The sequence below is a fragment of the Alexandromys fortis genome, unplaced genomic scaffold (assembly GCF_014885135.2).
Source record: "Alexandromys fortis isolate MF-2015 unplaced genomic scaffold, M_Fortis_MF-2015_v1.1 scaffold_17, whole genome shotgun sequence".
Lineage (NCBI taxonomy): Eukaryota > Metazoa > Chordata > Mammalia > Rodentia > Cricetidae > Alexandromys > Alexandromys fortis.
In genome coordinates, this window is record NW_026067896.1 from 7731101 (window position 1) to 7747898 (window position 16798).

Consider the following 16798-nt stretch of genomic DNA (forward strand, 5'->3'; position numbering starts at 1 on the left):
ATATTAAAATACTCAGGATAACCTTTTTCCCTTTTTTAAATGAAACCTTTTTCTTATTCATGTTGGTTCTGCTGTTGGAAATGCATTTCCTCTCTGTGGGAATCTGTTGTAACCCCAAGGGTTTAAGCATGAGTTCTCACCTAACCTTGAGAATGTCTTCTTTATACCTTCCCTCTTACTAGATACACGTAGCTTTTTATATCGAAGAGCCCATAAGTCTCTCCTTATCCATAAGATTTACTAAATATAAGAAAAAGCTACAGTGCCTCTTAGCTTAAATCCATAAAGTGTACTAGTTTTGTGTGAATAGTAACTTCATTTTTCCTAATCAGCCCTATTCTTCTCTCGCCTCATGACCTCGCTCAAACTCTGTACCAGATTCAGGTCCTCATATTTGCATAGAAAGCCCACTGAGCCATGTCACAAGCTCCATGGAAAAGCATTTTGAAGGTCTGCTCAATATGTCTTGGGATATTGTAGCATGATTAAAATAAAAAGCCAAAATAAGTATTACAACTTGACAGAAATAGAAAAGATTGGAAAGCTGTTTCTTAAATATATTAAGTGAATGGAAATAAAGAGTAACTCAACTATCCCCAAGATTATTTTGCAACATCATTTACTTTTCCATAACTCACAACCTCACATTTTGTGATTTGCTATATTTATGGTTACATACGACTGCAAAGGTCAAAGGACTGCACCATGGAAAATCATGGAAAATCGATATTTTTTCTTGGAAGGAAGTTTTTAATTTGTAATTCTGAATTGTTTTATTTATTTATTTATTTATTTTGGTTTTTCGAGACAGGGTTTCTCTGTGGCTTTGGAGCCTGTCCTGGAACTAGCTGTGTAGACCAGGCTGGTCTCGAACTCACAGAGATCCGCCTGCCTCTGCCTCCCGAGTGCTGGGATTAAAGGCGTGCGCCACCACTGAATTGTTTTATTTAAGATTATAAAAAATTAGATAAATTAATCATAAACACTAATAACTATTTTCAAGACTTGAAGAGACTCACCTGATACCAATTAGCTAAGTTGTAAGTACTTAGAAGCCCAACGAGAGCGAACAATGTCAGAAGTTATATATTAAGCACACAATTCATACAATCAGTGCAATGCTGGAGAGATGGTTCAACAGGTAAGAGTACTTACTACTTTTTAGAGGACCCAAGTTTGATTCCCAGAACCAATATTAGGCAGCTCATAACTATCCGTATTCTAGCTCTGGAGACTCCATACTCTCTTCTGCCCCCTGTGAGAACACCCACATATGAGGAAGAATTTTACATAGATAGACATATAAAAAAATGAAATATTTTGAGGCTAAGCCCTCTATCCGATGTGAGGTTAGTGAAGATCTTTCCCTATTCTTTGGGCTGCCATTTTATCTTATTTTTTTATTGATTTTTATTGAGCTCTACATTTTTCTCTGCTCCCCTCCTTGCATCACCCATTCCATTCACCCTCCCCCAAGGTCTCCATGCTCCCAATTTACTCAGGAGATCTTGTCTTATTGACAGCATTCTTTGCCTTCCTGAAGCTTTTCAGTTTCAGGAAATCCCATTTATTAATTGTTGATCTTAGTGCTTGCACTATTGGTGTTCTGTTCAGTAAGCTATCTCCTGTGCCAAGGCATTAAAGGATAATAGTTTCTCTTCTATCAAGTGCAGTGTAATTGGTTTTATGTGGAGGTCTTTGATCCACTTGGACTTGAGTTTTTTTTGCAGAGCTCTGAGAATACTGTAGAAGTAGCCAAAGGATTGTGGGAATCAGATGGGTCAATGACCCCACAGGAAAACCCACAGAATCAACTAAATTGGGCTCATTGCAGATCACAGAGACAGAACTGCCAAACAGAGAGCTGGCATGGGACTGACCTAGACCCACTGCATAAATGTTATGTTTGTGCAGTTTAGTCTTTTTGTGGGACTCCAAACAGTGGGAGCAGGGGCTGTTTCTGACTCTGTTACCCATTTTTGGGACCCCTTTCTCCTGCTGGGTTGCCTTAAGAGGAGAGTAGGTGCCTAGTCTTGCAACTTGATATGCCACAGCTGACTGAGAAACATGGGAGGCCTGCCCTTTTCTGAAGAGAAAGTAGGATGAGTGGATGAAGGTGGGAAAGAGGAAAGGATGGGAGGAGAGGAGTGAGAGAAAAATGTGACTGGGCTGGGAAAATTAACTAATTAATTAGAAAAAAAAGCCCATGGAAAGGGAAATAAATTGTGGTCAATTATTTTGCCAAATTAAAAAAATGATAATATCAATTATTTGTAACTTTAACTATTTGAGCATAAATATATGATATAGCTGATATAGTGACTTGTAGTTAATAAAGCAATCTGCATGACAATCTGTAGTTTGGCCATAAAACTATGAGCTGAGATTAAGATCAAATAAGAGTTTTATACACAAGAACACTGAGAGAAGTTAGCCAAATTATCTAAAGAAAGTAATGTTGGTAATCTTGGAACCTAGATTTTCATATCTTTAGGGCTAGTCTTATTGTATTTAAGGCTACAGTGAGGAATAATACTATTAGACATATTAATTAGTCAATCCAGATTGTTTTTATTCTTTAATTAATCTATTTTATGTATAGGGGTGTTTTTGCCTGCATGTATGTCTCTGCACCATGGGAAGAAGGTGCCAGATCCCCTGGATTTAGAGAAATAGCTAGTTGTGAGCTGTCATGTTGGTACTGGGAATAAAACTCAAGTCCTGTGGAAGAATAATCAATGCTCTTAACTAGTAAGCCATCACTCCAGTCCCACTAACACTATATTAATAAACAAAAAATTATGTCAGTGGATACAGGGAAGGGATGTACATTCTGAGGGTAGGAGAATGTTCAATAATTAGATAAAATCATCCTAGTATATATCATGAGCAATAGACCAGAATGAGGCGGTCACTGGGGCTGGAACATGTAGGGAGAGGAGAGATTAACAGGCAGTGAGAACAGCAAGGCACTAGATAACTAGGTTGTTGTATTGTCATATATTCAGGGTATGATAGAAGCTGAGGGATGAAACTGAACTGAGAAATATTACAAGAGCTTGGAAGCAGAAACCTTCAACCTCAGTATTTAAAGGGAGAGGTAGGAGGATTGCTACAAATATGTGGCTAGCCTAGGCCACACGGTGAGTCTGAGACCAGCTGGGCCACATGGGAGATCCTTCTATCTCAAAACAGCAAAACATGGATCAAAACAAGCTTTAAAAACATACTGGCTTTTATATTCATTATAAGAGAAAAAAGAGTTTTGCACAAACCAGCAAGAAAGAAGTTGTGATAGTCCAGGTTTGAGAGATATGTGATAAGAAGTGGTAAAATTTTGCATGTATTTCAAAGATAGAGTCAACAGAATATGCTGACAGATGGGATTTAGGGGGTGAGAGAAAGACGATAAGGTCCTGACTTGAAAAACAAGAAGGATGCGGTTGCAGTTAGTAAGGAAGGGAGACTTTTGGGGAAGCTGGCTTAAAATGGATGGAACATCAGGAATGTAGTTTTAGTCATGATAAGTATAAAATGTATAGTAGACATCCAGTTGGGGGTATTAAATAGGTAGATAGATACAAGCCGGAAGTCAGAAATGAGCACTTCATACTGAGAAGTCATCAGAGAGGGTGTCATTCCAGCACAGTGCTGGAACTGCATGAGTGTATTAGGAGTGAGTACACTGATGTCACGACGATGCTTGCTTTAACCTTTCCAGGGGAGATGAGAACCAAAGCCTATCCATCTCAGATACAGTACCAACAACAGCTCAAAGACACATTTTTCTAATCAAGTTAAGCTTGCTGAACCAATGAGTTTCCCTAGGTTAACTTACATTAGCAGAGTCAAGGGGTTATCTACAAAAGCGCAGACAATTTGCAGCTGCTACACCACTGAAGAAGATGCTCCCCTCATCACCAGCAAGTGTTAACAAAGGGGATGTGACCTCCTGAGCATCATCTGTGCTGCCACTGGAGTCCTTCCTTGAACCTAATATTTTATGGATCTCGTGTGGCTAACCACAGAAGCATTGTTTTCGAGGCTGCACCTGTTAGAGTTTCACAGTCCTGACTCAGGTTTAGTGTCCTTCAACATTTACAGGCCGAAGAGATATGGGAAGAGAGGATAAAGAGCTCTGAGAAGTGGACTGCAGTACAGGAAGAAAACTAGGATATAGGATGCCCCAGAATTCACAGTTTAAGTGTTTATAGCTGAAGTAACATGGGGACTGAAAATGAATTACTATGTTATAAAGAGAGCAACGGTTTGTAGCTTTGTTAATAATATATTTGGAAAATAGGGGGAGATTTACAAAGTTCATATGGAAGCAGCAACTGGATTATTGTTTTTTTTTTTTTTTTAAAGCCGATGTCACTTTTTAAAAAAAAATTTTTTTAAAGAAAAGATTAACAGTCTGGGGCCATAGGTCAGTGAGTCAATGGGCCAGCTGCCGATCCTGACGACCTGACTTCAATTCCTAGGACCCACACAGGGAAAGGAGAGAAGTTATCTGCCATGATTTCTGCACATGCTCAAGTGCCCACACATGTCAAATTAATACAATTTAAAAACAAAGAAATGTGGGAAAAGATTTAAGTATGGCTGTTATGGGAGAGTGAGACTCTTAGGAACAGACAGGGCAGAGCCAAGACAGGGCTTAGGATCTCAAGAGAGCTCTGCTTAAGTGTTTTCAGTAGTATCTGTATGTTTGGTTTTGGTGGCTCCTGAAGTTAAAGTTCATGGTTCATAGTCGTTGTCCATGGTACTGTGTAACACAAGGACCTTCCCATACAGGTACGATTGGTTTTGAGTGCAGTTCCTCCCCCACATCCATCTTCCTCCGGTGCCCATTTCCCTCCAGCCTATTTGTTCCCCTAGCTAATTTCACTCTCCCACTTTCCTGTCCTGTACATAGGGTAGATCTGTTTCCCATCCCACATACAGAGGAACAGATAAGGGTTTCCTTTTTTTTTTTTTTTTTTTTTTTTTTTTTTTTTTTTTTTTTTNTTTTGAGACAGGGTTTCTCTGTAGCTTTGGAGCCTGTCCTAGAACTAGCTCTTGTAGACCAGTCTGGCCTCTAACTCACAAAGATCTGCCTGCCTCTGCCTCCCGAGTGCTGGGATTAAAGCGTGCGCCACCACTGCCCAGTTTAAGGGTTTCCTTTTGCATGTGTTTTTATACTTCCCATTCAGAAGGAAGAAAATCCCAAGTGAAGCAGGACAGTGAAAAATTCTGGAAATTATAGGAAAGGAATGCTAAGCTTGGGAATTTGGTCAAAAAAAAAAAAAAAGAGCCCTGAGAACACACCCATTTTTAGGTACTCTTTGTTTTTCCTCCTGCACATTGCAGCAACACCCCACGCACTTGTTCCTCACCAAACTAAAGCCTTTCCAGGCCTCTTACAATAAATGAAACAAAATAAGAAATGTATAAGAAAGCAAGGGTAACACTTCTCATGCAGGTCCTCCCACCTAAGCACCCTGGTTACAGTTTCTATTGTTAAGCACCAAGCTTGTCTTCTTTCTCTCTTTCAAAGGATTTCATTACAGGTTTTCAGCATCTTTATTTCATTTCACTTTTATTATACTTTGTTTTTTTTTCCATTCATTTGTTTGGTTTATGGGAACTTTTGGAGGAGGAAGAAAGAGAAGCATTTTTAACTAGAAATTTTCTCCTCGTCTCATAAAATAGAAATTCAAACTCCATTCTACTTTTTCGTAATATATTCACACACACAGTGACAGGTTTCATAAACATACTTCCACTCAAGGAGAATATATGATTTGATTGTGTTCACTCCCTGCTCCCCCTTCTCTCTACCTTTCTCACTAGTTTCTTTTCCCAAATAGTTCTCTGTTTTCATGGAGGATTCTTTAATTCATATCATATCAATTATAAATATGATCAAATGTGAGAAAAATGGATGAATGTGGCTTATTCCATTTAATAAGATCTATAGATCCATCCAATTTCCAAAAAATTAACTTTTATTTCTCTTTAGAATGTATGTATATTCATCACATTTTCTTTAGTTATCCATTTGTTCGTGTGCACCAAGGTTGACTCAGGTACTTAACTATTATGAATAGTTCTGCAATAAACAAGGATGTGCATTTCTTTCTGTAACATGCCAACTTAGAGTACTACAGGAGGTATTATTCCAGAAGTGGTATAATTAGCTCATAAGGTAGTTCTATTATTAGTTGCTTGGGAACCTCCATACTGATTTATATAAAGACTAGACTAATTTACCCTCTTAGCATCTGTGTATAACTATTCTCTTTTATTATTATTATTATTTATTATTATTATTACCAACATTTTTATTGTCTGTCTTTTTGATTGGTTTGGGAGGAATTCCCAATGCACTTCTGATTTGCATTTCCCCGATGGCTAAGTGAACATCTTTCATGCTCTTGCTAGATATCTGAACCTCATTTTCTGAAAGCTGTTTGTTCCTTTCATTGGTCCAGTAACTTATTGGATTCTTTAGATATTTTGAATTTACTTTTAAAGTAATTAATATAGTCTACATATTATTCCTCTGTCAAAGGCAGAGCTGGAAACAGTCTTATCCCATTTTCTAGGCTATCCTTTCACTTGATGAGTTGCCTTTGATCCATTTTTATCCATTTATTGCATGTGGTGAAAGACAGGGACCAAGCTAGACGTGATAGCTAATTTTGGTTATTAACTTGACTATACCTGGAATTCACAAACCCAAGCAGTTAGGCTGCTTGACTGTATTATTTGAGGTCAGATGACCCACCCTACATCTGGGCCACCCCTTCTCTTTTCAGCCATATAAAATGACACGGAACATAGAAACTTTTGCTTTTGCCTGCTTATATGCCCTCTTGCCAGCAAGTTCATCCATCCTTTCTCCAAGGCATTCCTTCACAGGTGTTAGAATTTTATTCATTGAATTCCAACACAAACTGAATACGAGCAGCTCCCTACAGTTTCCCTGGGATGCCAGCACCAGACCTGGGAGATGTTCAGTGTTACAAATTCATGGGCTTTCCACAAGGACACAGCCACTGCTGGACTTCTTGAACCACAGCCCTTCAGGCACATTAGGAGAAAAGGGAGTGTAATGTGGCGGCTTGAACGAGAATGCCCCCATGGGCTCATATGCTTGTGTTTTCCATCCGCAGTCCGTAGAACTGTTTGAGAAGGATTAGGAAATGTGGCCTTGTTGGCAGAGGCTGCTGTTCCAGTGCCACACCTTCCTGCCTGACTTCTATACTCCCTGCCATGATGGTTTTTTAGCTCTCAAAGACTGTAAACCTCATATAAACTCTTTCTTTTATAAGCTGCTTTGGTCATGGTATCTTACTACAGCAATGACAAGTAACTAAGACACTAGTCATGTGATCACTATGTAAACAACTGGTATTACATAAATGTGAAGTATTATGTGAGACTTCTAAAATGTGAACTAGGACTCAGTTTATAACAGTTTATTTTTAGTGTGGTGATATTAATTTTGTTTTCACATCATGTTAATGTTTTGAACATTTATTCACGTTTATTCTTCATTTGGCATTTTAAAATTTATATGGCAAATAGCAGTATTATTTAAAAATAGTGATATACTGTATGTTACTATGTTAGTAGTAGTAACTATATCTGCAAAATTTGCTTTCAAAATGAGACTAAGGAGCTACGAGATAACTTAGCCTATAAAAAGTTTTGCTGTACATACCCGAGGACCTCATTCAATTCCTAGAAACCATGTAAAAGACTGGATGCAGTGAAATGCTTTTGTAATCCAAGCACTGCTATGGAGGTAAAAACAAGAAAATTGGCTTGAAACTTGAGCAATGAGAGAAAGAAGAGAGACTCTGGCTGCACAAGGTGGAAGGAAGGAGTCAGCCCCATAAAGTTGTTCCCTGACATCCGTGTGTGTGCTGTGGTAAGCCACTGACATCCCACATGCTCTTAAACAAAGATAAACAAGCAAATTAATAAAAATAAAAATAATAAAAAACAACCCAGTTGTCTCCCAGTAATGTCAGAAGCTACACCCATACAGTTTCACCAACAAGAATGCCTAAACATGAGCTGAACAAGGGAACCGAATAAAGACACACCAAAGTTCATGGGGGAAGACCACAAAATCTCAACCCTATACAAGAACTACAGGCAGCTAAGGGATACTAAGAAAGGGAAAAATATTCTTGCCCAGGAAAGAATACATAAGTGGTCATCCAATATCAAATATTCATCCATGAAAACATACATGCAAGTAACATTATACAGATAAAGTAGGTTACATTTAAAAATATATATGTGTGTAACAACATAAATGCATGTAGTATACATATATGCATGTAACAACAATGAATAAAAAAAGGTCATGAACTTGAAAGAGAGCAAGGAGGGGCTGATGAAAGGTTTGGGAGGGACGGAAAGGAAGGAAAAAATGATATCATTATATTAGAATCTCAAAAATAAAATAAAACCATTTTCTAATGGCATAAGAATCATCTCAAATGGTACCTTAGCCATTGGTTGTAAGAAAGAGAAAAAGACTCAACCTGGTCAACCACAGAAGAAAATCTTAAGCAAAGGTTGCATGAGGCTGGAACAATAACATGGAATACCATCAAGATTCAGGATTACCTCTTCCCCTCTTCAGTTTCTCTGTAGAAACCCTCCTCACCTCTGTACCTGAGTCATTACTGTTTCTCTGAAGAGCAGATTGTTCTGTGTGTCACCACAGAAGTCCAACACAGCCACTCCAAGACAACGTTTATATGATCTCCCAGGACACCCTCGAGTTGTAGAATTTCTGAGTCTTAAGTTAGTGGTTGGAAAAGAGGATACAAGTGGCCTATTTTTGAGAGAAGTGTCTAGAACTGATCTAATCAAATATGTGTGGGCATATATGTGTGCATATGTACATATGTATGTGTGTCCTTGTATGTGAGTGTGTGCCTATGTGTATATGTATGTATATATGTATGTACCCTGGTATGCACATGCCTGTGTATGTATATGTATGTATGTATGTTTGTATGCTCTTGTATGTGAATGTGTGTGCCTGTGTGTGCATAGGTGTGTGTGTGTGTGTGTGTGTGTGCATGTGTATTTGTGTTGACAAGGTTAACAAAGATGCCTGATCTGATCTAATACTCTTATAGTAGCGACTGTGAGAAGAAAAGAGTTCACAAGAAAGAGAAACATTGAGTAATAAGTTTGCTGTTTAAGCTCCTTTGACACAGTGATTTGACAAAAGTGGTTTCTTTCCATCTCTAGCTGAATTCCTCAACAAAGTGAAGAAAAAATAAATATGGAATGATTGACAGGAATTCTAAATGAGGTAACAAAGCATAAAACATATGCCACAAAATGCACATCTCTCTTCTCACTCTTGAATTACTTTCTTCGTGTGTGCGCGCTGGGATCTTAAATCAAGGGTGTCACAGGAAACCGCCCAGTCCTGTGCTTCCTTCTACAGGCATTCCCATAACCGACCAATATTTCAGGACACAATGAGTCCCTGATGAAGTGGGTTGTCCCTTGTGGATTTCATCTTGGTTGCCACTGGTATGATAAAAAGACCCAGGGTCCAAGTTCATCTTCCAGAAGTTCACATTTCTACCATTACTGTTTTGCTTATTATTAAAGGATTAAAATTACATTTGTATTTCCACATGTGTGAAGCCGTTTCTTACATTCCCACTTATAAGCAACAAGGAACAAGACTAGGGAGATGGAAGAGCTGATCCTAAAATGCAAAATACCTGGACTAGCACGTCTGCTGCCCTGGAGAAACCGTCTATGCCCATTCATTGATAATTGTCTTTACTTCCTTTTGAAGTTGTAAATAATTAAAAGAATTAAAGTTGTATTATTCGACCCTTGTACCGTGGTTTTTATCATTAAGAGGAAATTCTAAACATAAAGACAAAAGAAAAAACATTTGCATATTAGTAAGATTTATCAGTGGTATTTTTATAGGTTAAAGAGGTAATATTTTTGGTTACATTTAGGAAGAGATGGGAAAGACAGGTGTGACTATAACCCCACCGCACTTGAATTTTTCATGGGTTTCCTCGATGTTTTATAAATTTATGAAAACATTGGGGCTTCTTGGTCTCTGGATGAATATTAAAGAAAACTGTCAATATATTTGACAAATTAAAGTATACAGATTGGTAAAGTATAGCTGAAAAGGATCCTTCTGAGATACTATTTTTAATCTACACCAGCCATCTATTTAACTGTCACTAAGCAAATATTAGAGTTTGTACCAGAACAGAATGATAATGGAAAAGAAAATAGGAAGAGTCCAAGGAATGATGACTTTATTACAGTGATCACTTTAACCAGGGAAGACTTATTCGAGTGTTAACTACTGCGCTACACTTTCAGACATTTCCACATTTAATTTTCTCGAGAATCTTCCAATGTGAAGAAGATTGCCTTCCATCCAATAAGACAGTCAGACTTATAGGAGCTTATGTTTTTAAATACCAAGAATGCCAGAAGTTGAGCCAAGGTTTCAAGATTCAGAATTTTGAACAGCGTGGATCTTGAATCTAGAACAGCAGTGTTGGGGCACAGCAGCTGCAACTGAGAACCCAAACCAGTGGAAGAGTTTCCAGCAGGCAGTAATTGTGGTTAAATATTGTGTACCCATATTTCTGCTATGTGCTTGCTCAGTTTTTTACTTGCATGAATATAATTCCACTAGGGTGTCTATTTTTTTAATGACATGTCTTCAGAAAGAACTCTCTTTATATATTGGTCCACTGGTAAATCAAGGATATCCTTCAGAAGCTGAGCATTCATGTTTTCCAGCAGATATTTTTATTTTGTTTAAATGAATACACCCTTTCCTCTCAATTGTAAAAAAAAAAGTCTTTTTCTAGTTTCACTAAATTTTCTACTTGAGTTAGTTTTATATAGCTTAATTTTAAATGACTATGATCTAAAAAGGCAGAGAACTACTCTTAAAATCAGACCATTGCACTCTAGTTGAACTGCTGTTTTTCATTTAAATGTGCTTACCATGCATCTTATTGTTGATAGTCTTGTCTGTGTTGACATTTCAGTATTTATTCATTGATAATATGCTGCCAATTATAACTATTCTCATATGTGATAAACCAAATTTAGCTCTTGATAGTTAAAAAATATTTAACTATTATCATTAACACTTCTCAAAAATGATAGCCACATCCTTTCATTTTCCATTATTTTTTAGAATGTAGAAACTTAGGACAAATTATTAGGCTATTAAAGAACCAAACTAAAACTTGTGAGACTAAATCACAATGTAAAGCTATACAGTACCAAACTGAATTCTCATGCCTTTTGCTCATATTGAGTTGGGCTATATTGATAAATACAATTTCAGACTATTAAATTATCCCCTAAAGATAAATTATGGAGTTTCTTAATTACTACAAACAATATATCAAAATATTTTTCAAAAAGTTTGATTGTATATGTTATTCATTTCAATAGAGTCCAATATATTTTTTGAGAATTCTGATAAAGTAAAACCAACCCCACAATGTAATAAAAATGTAAGTAACTTTGAGAAATTATAATATTGAGGGATTGATAATTTACAGTATTTCCAATTTTTATTCCTATACAAACATATTCCTTGCTTTACTATCTTATTTGGATGTAGGAGTTTAGTTGGCAAATTTACCTACAAAATTGTTTTATAACAGAAAATTACATTTCTTTTTAACACTAATATTGGAAAATTTGACTAAATAGAGAATAGTAAGGCATCTTTTTCCACATAAGGATATTAATGAGATTAAAACATTTGAGTATAAATAAGAGAAAGTATAGAATTGTAGTGATAGAAGCAGACAGAAATTTGAATTATTACAACAGGCACCACATGCAGGCAGGATTCTCATGGGAGTTTCCTGTATCATCAAGTGTCTAGCTTAGCTCATATCATTGATTTAAACTTTTCCATCTTCTAATTTTAATGGTTCTGCTTTCCCATGGGCTGCCGTAATTTATCCCAGTTTCTTAAAATAAGCAAAATTTAAAGTAGAAACACTATTGCTGAATTTTATTGTCTTTTTCCATTTGCTAACAACACCCCTACTTGTAGCGATAACAGTATCTTCTGCTCGTATTCCAATAAAAATGCTTTTTACATGTTCACCATTTGTTACTGAAGCCATTTTTACATTTATGAAAAATGTGTAAGGCATTTTTTTCTGCTCCAGGGTAAAATTTAAGAAGCTGAATTTTGTCGAATTTATGAGACAAGAGCTATATTCAAATCAAATCTGCTAAAGGTTTGTATCATGAGATACTTGAAGCCTAATTTTATTTTTCTTCTTAGATCAGCCTGGAGCAATCCTTCTCCAAATATGTCTCTAAAATAAACACAGCTACAGTAGCTCGTGCTTTCTAATATGCTCGCTCCTTCAGAGATTTACTGAGAAAAGAGAAAAAAAATCTTAAATAAGCCCCAGCCGGGAACCATGTGCCAACACACACAGTGACTTCTTTCTTTAAAGATACAGAAAGTAAGAATAAGAACCAAGTCCATTTATCTGGAAGTGTTATGCAGAAAAAGCCATTCTAGTCATTTCCACCTTGGAAAAAGGTGACTTCCCATTTCATATCGCCCCAGTTTACCTACCAAATGTCATGTAGAGATTTTGTCAGCATTGCCAAGAGCGTGCTGTGACACGATTCCAGATGGAAGTTGGCACTGTTTTCTGGGACAGTTGGATTTAGTCCATTTTCAGGAGTTGTCTAGTGAATCCTTATAATCCTATGGTGTTAAAAATAGCAATTTTCAGAGACAGTGAAGTGAGGTAAATAGTGGTTATTACCGAAAAATAACCAAAAAGATGACAAATCTTTTCATTCTTTTCCCTCTACACCCTATTCCTTATAATCCCACTAATCCAAAAATGTTCTCAAATTGGTAAACAATATTTGGATGGAGCTTCTGGTTTTCCACAAATACTCACTGAGCCTCTGAGCTTAAGTGTTGAACACAACATGCCAATGACAAGAGGAATTTAAAGTTTGGTGGAAAACTTAATAAGTAATACTTTCATGACAACAGAATATGTATGTCTGGAGAGAGGAAATGTATTTAGCCTCTTCTACCTTGTCCTTTATCTATACTGTAGAGTTGGTGAATGAGGCAATTGAGCAAGTTGATGTTACAGAATCCTCAACAACTAGTATCTAATATTTAAAATATTGTCATTGAGCTCAGTGTAACTGTGCATAATTGTGACCTCAGCATCTGAGAAGCCAGGGAGGGAGAACTGAGACTTTGATGCTAGCCTGGACTACATACTTAACATCTTGCCTCAAAAAGCATCTAAAATATAAAACAGAAACAAAATATTGCCAAACAGAATGAGGAATGCTTGCTACTCATAATTCTTGTCATAATTAACAAGTGTCACCATGACAATTTGACATTTCAAGAAACTAGGGCTTAGCAAACACATTGCTCTATTCACTAAATTTCTATAGCTACAAGCTCTGTAGAAGACTAGTATGTTGACAAGCCATTGCTACTACTCAAAATTTAAAGGTGCTGTACACATTTGGAATGATATGCAGAGTTGGTAATGAGTTAATATAAACTAGTTAATAAATGGAAGTCTACAATCTTGAGTTCACCAAATATACAGCATTAGAATCTGTTGACATGTTTAAGACCAACTCCACCTAAAAGATTTGAGGAACAAATACAACTCAAAGTGACACCCATGATACTATTTGCTACTAGTTTTTCAAGGATGACTCCCTATTTGAGTTTGTTTGATGCTTTTTCATGATTAAATTGTATGCTGACACCTAGAGAGTCTGGAAGACAGTGTCAGATCACAAGGAGCTGGAGTTATAGACAGTTGTGAACCACCATGTGAGTTCTGGGATTCAATCCCCTGTCCTCTGGATGAGCAAATCTCAAAATATTGCCATTACTAAAAATTTATGTAAACCGAAGTACTTCTCATAGTATCTCCTCTTCTTTGATGGACAATTGTTCTAGTCCACAAATCAGAATCCCAGAGAACATAGACAACAATGAGGACCCTGAGAGTGACATACATAGATCTCATCTACTTGGGTAGTAGAAAAAGACAAGATCTCTTGAGTAAACTAGGAGCAAAGGAAACCTTGGGAGAGGGTTGAGACAGAGAAGGGAGCAGAGAAAAGTGTAAAGCTCAATAAAAATCAATGAAAATAGAAAATAGGAACTCAAAAAAGATTCAAAATATTAACATATTCCAGAAATACAAAGAACAAAAGGAAACTACAATATTATAGCAGCAAACTAATTTATAGTGAAATGGTAACAAGATGAATTAAGTTGTAGCATTTAAAACACATTTATGTTGTTCCTTATATTTTTATGATAAAGATTATTAAGTAAAAATTATGTTGCAGGAAAGCGTCTAAAAGTAGAGAACATGTTGTTTCCTCAGGGGAGTAGGTGGTGAAGTATCATGGTGTTAATGAATTGAACTTAGAAGGTGCACACGCTTTCTGGAAACACTCTGCCAAGACATTGGCCTTTTATCTAAATGAATCTATGGGGTTGACTAAGTACTGCTCTATTATGTGTAAAATGGCATATGATTTATGAACTGAACGACGAGACTTTATGCTCAGTGTGGCTATTTGGCTTTTAAGCTAATCTTAGGCAAAAGTATGATTAGTGAAAGAAAAGGATAGCCAATAAAGTAAGCGGTTTGTGATTAGTGGCCATGGTGGACCGCTCACAATTATAGCTCTTAGAGAATGATTTAGTCACTTGTAGGTATAATGCATGCTACTATCATGCCATTAAAAAGAGGGGCTGCTGCAAAAGGAAAATTACATCTGTAACAGAATAATACATAATTATTAGCATATGTAGAGACACATATTTAATGCTTACTGAAATAGTACTTTTATGAACATTTATCAAGTTATGAAGTTATGGTTTTATTCTGCAAAGTAGAGTCTAGAGTTTCTCCAGGGACCACCAGGTCATAGGGCTAATACCAAGGGACTCTTGGATATTTAGTATTCAACATGGATATTTATGAATATATATTTTTACACAAGGACTGTTAGATTTACACAGATGTATGAATGTCTCTGAATAGAATATGCACTATGGGGAAATTAAACAAAAACTGTTAGAAAAAGAAGACTCAAGTATGGTTATAAATCTCAGAGAAGAAGCAGCTCCAATTTATAAGCCATGTGGGGGAGGTTTCTGGGTGTATTCTTTCTGGACGTTCTTTCCTCCTTACCCTTACAACTGTGGCACAGAGGGCTGATCACTAGTATGAACTTTACTGGAAAAAAGACTGACATGACCTCACTGGAAACCATTCCTAGAGACTCTCCTTTATTTCTGAAGTAATGATATGACATCTATGGCATGTGCATTTAAATCTACACACAATGTAAATGGCAGAAAACATGAAAAAGTTAAAATTGTCCAAAATGTTACAGTTTGGCCAAAAAAGGGAGTTGGGCTTTTCTGTTTAAATGGTAGTATTAAATTATACATAATCCTTTAAAAATGTAATAAAAACAACATACCATATATTCTTCTAACAATTCCATGCCCATTTGACTTTTGGAAATTTAAGCCCTAAGGGAAGTTCCTTCCAAACATTATGTGTCAAATCTATTGATATGAAATGAAGATCAAGTAGTAATTGTTCTCTTAAGTGCAAAATGGATTGTGATTTTAAATAAATACAGATTGTGGTTATTATCTACTAATTAAAACTTATATCATGACTATAAAATCATGGTAAATCTGTATATGACATTTTAGTGAGACCAGTTTACTCTGATAGATAATTGTTCTGGCAAATATATTTGCTGCACTACATGAGGGACTTTAATTCACTGTGACTAAAAAGAACATATCAATGAATAGATTCTAGATACATAATTTGAGGAGGAGGCTGAGTACTACAAAATCAATTAACAAAATCAATACAAAATCAGTATTGTTCTTTGTACTATTAAATAATGATATTAAATAATGAATGTTGAATGGATGCCATAAAGACTATTAAGTTTAAAAAAGTTGTTTTAGTCTTACATAATGTTTGGAGATAGCAAATTGATTAAATAGACCATAAAACAGGTGGATTCTAAAACTCTTTGGATCCAGTTTGATAACTAATATGTAAGGTTAGCCCATTTCAAAGAATGTGAACACATTCAATGTTATTCTTGTCTGATCCTACTTCATTCTAGTTCGTTTTCATCTGAATACTTGAAACAATCTAGAGATAAAAAGCAAAATCAATACAGCTTTCTCTAAAAGGAATAATGCAGATTGCAATCATTGGTCACTTTTCATGATGTTGATACAACCAAGTAAGCTAGTGTCTCACATCATGATGACACACTGACTCATACTGTGGGTAGTATTATAATTCAGTATTTATATGCTTATATATTTTATTCATATTTATCACCATATGGGCCAGTGTATAGTCAGGTAAAGTCAGTGTGCTAACATAACTAAACGAAAACTCATTTTCAAATAGTGAGATAGTAGGATCCAAATTTTTGAGAATATTGAAGGAAGGCCATGTCTGTACCTTAAGGATTACAATCTTATCTGTAGAACAACAAATTTTCACTTTGTAGTTTAGCACATTAATAGAATATTTTGGGATATAGAAATTATTGTTATTGCTGTGATTTTTTTCTGAGCGTGCCTAAGTAAAACAAATTTAATAGATATGCTAAATACTATAGACTATAACAATCTATTCCTTACTTAAAGGAATATTATTTGTAAAAAAAT

At 36.1% G+C, this 16798-nt stretch overlaps 1 long non-coding RNA gene across 4 annotated transcripts in view; it reads right to left on the reverse strand.

The window, feature by feature from the left end:
- The window catches only part of LOC126514010 (uncharacterized), a 129361-nt gene that overhangs the window by 107317 nt on the left and 5246 nt on the right, over nt 1-16798 (reverse strand). For all 4 annotated transcript variants that reach the window (XR_007595483.1, XR_007595489.1, XR_007595488.1 and 1 more), the window contains exon 2: nt 12641-12775. This is a non-coding gene — a long non-coding RNA (uncharacterized lncRNA). The remainder of the gene's footprint in view (nt 1-12640; nt 12776-16798) is intronic.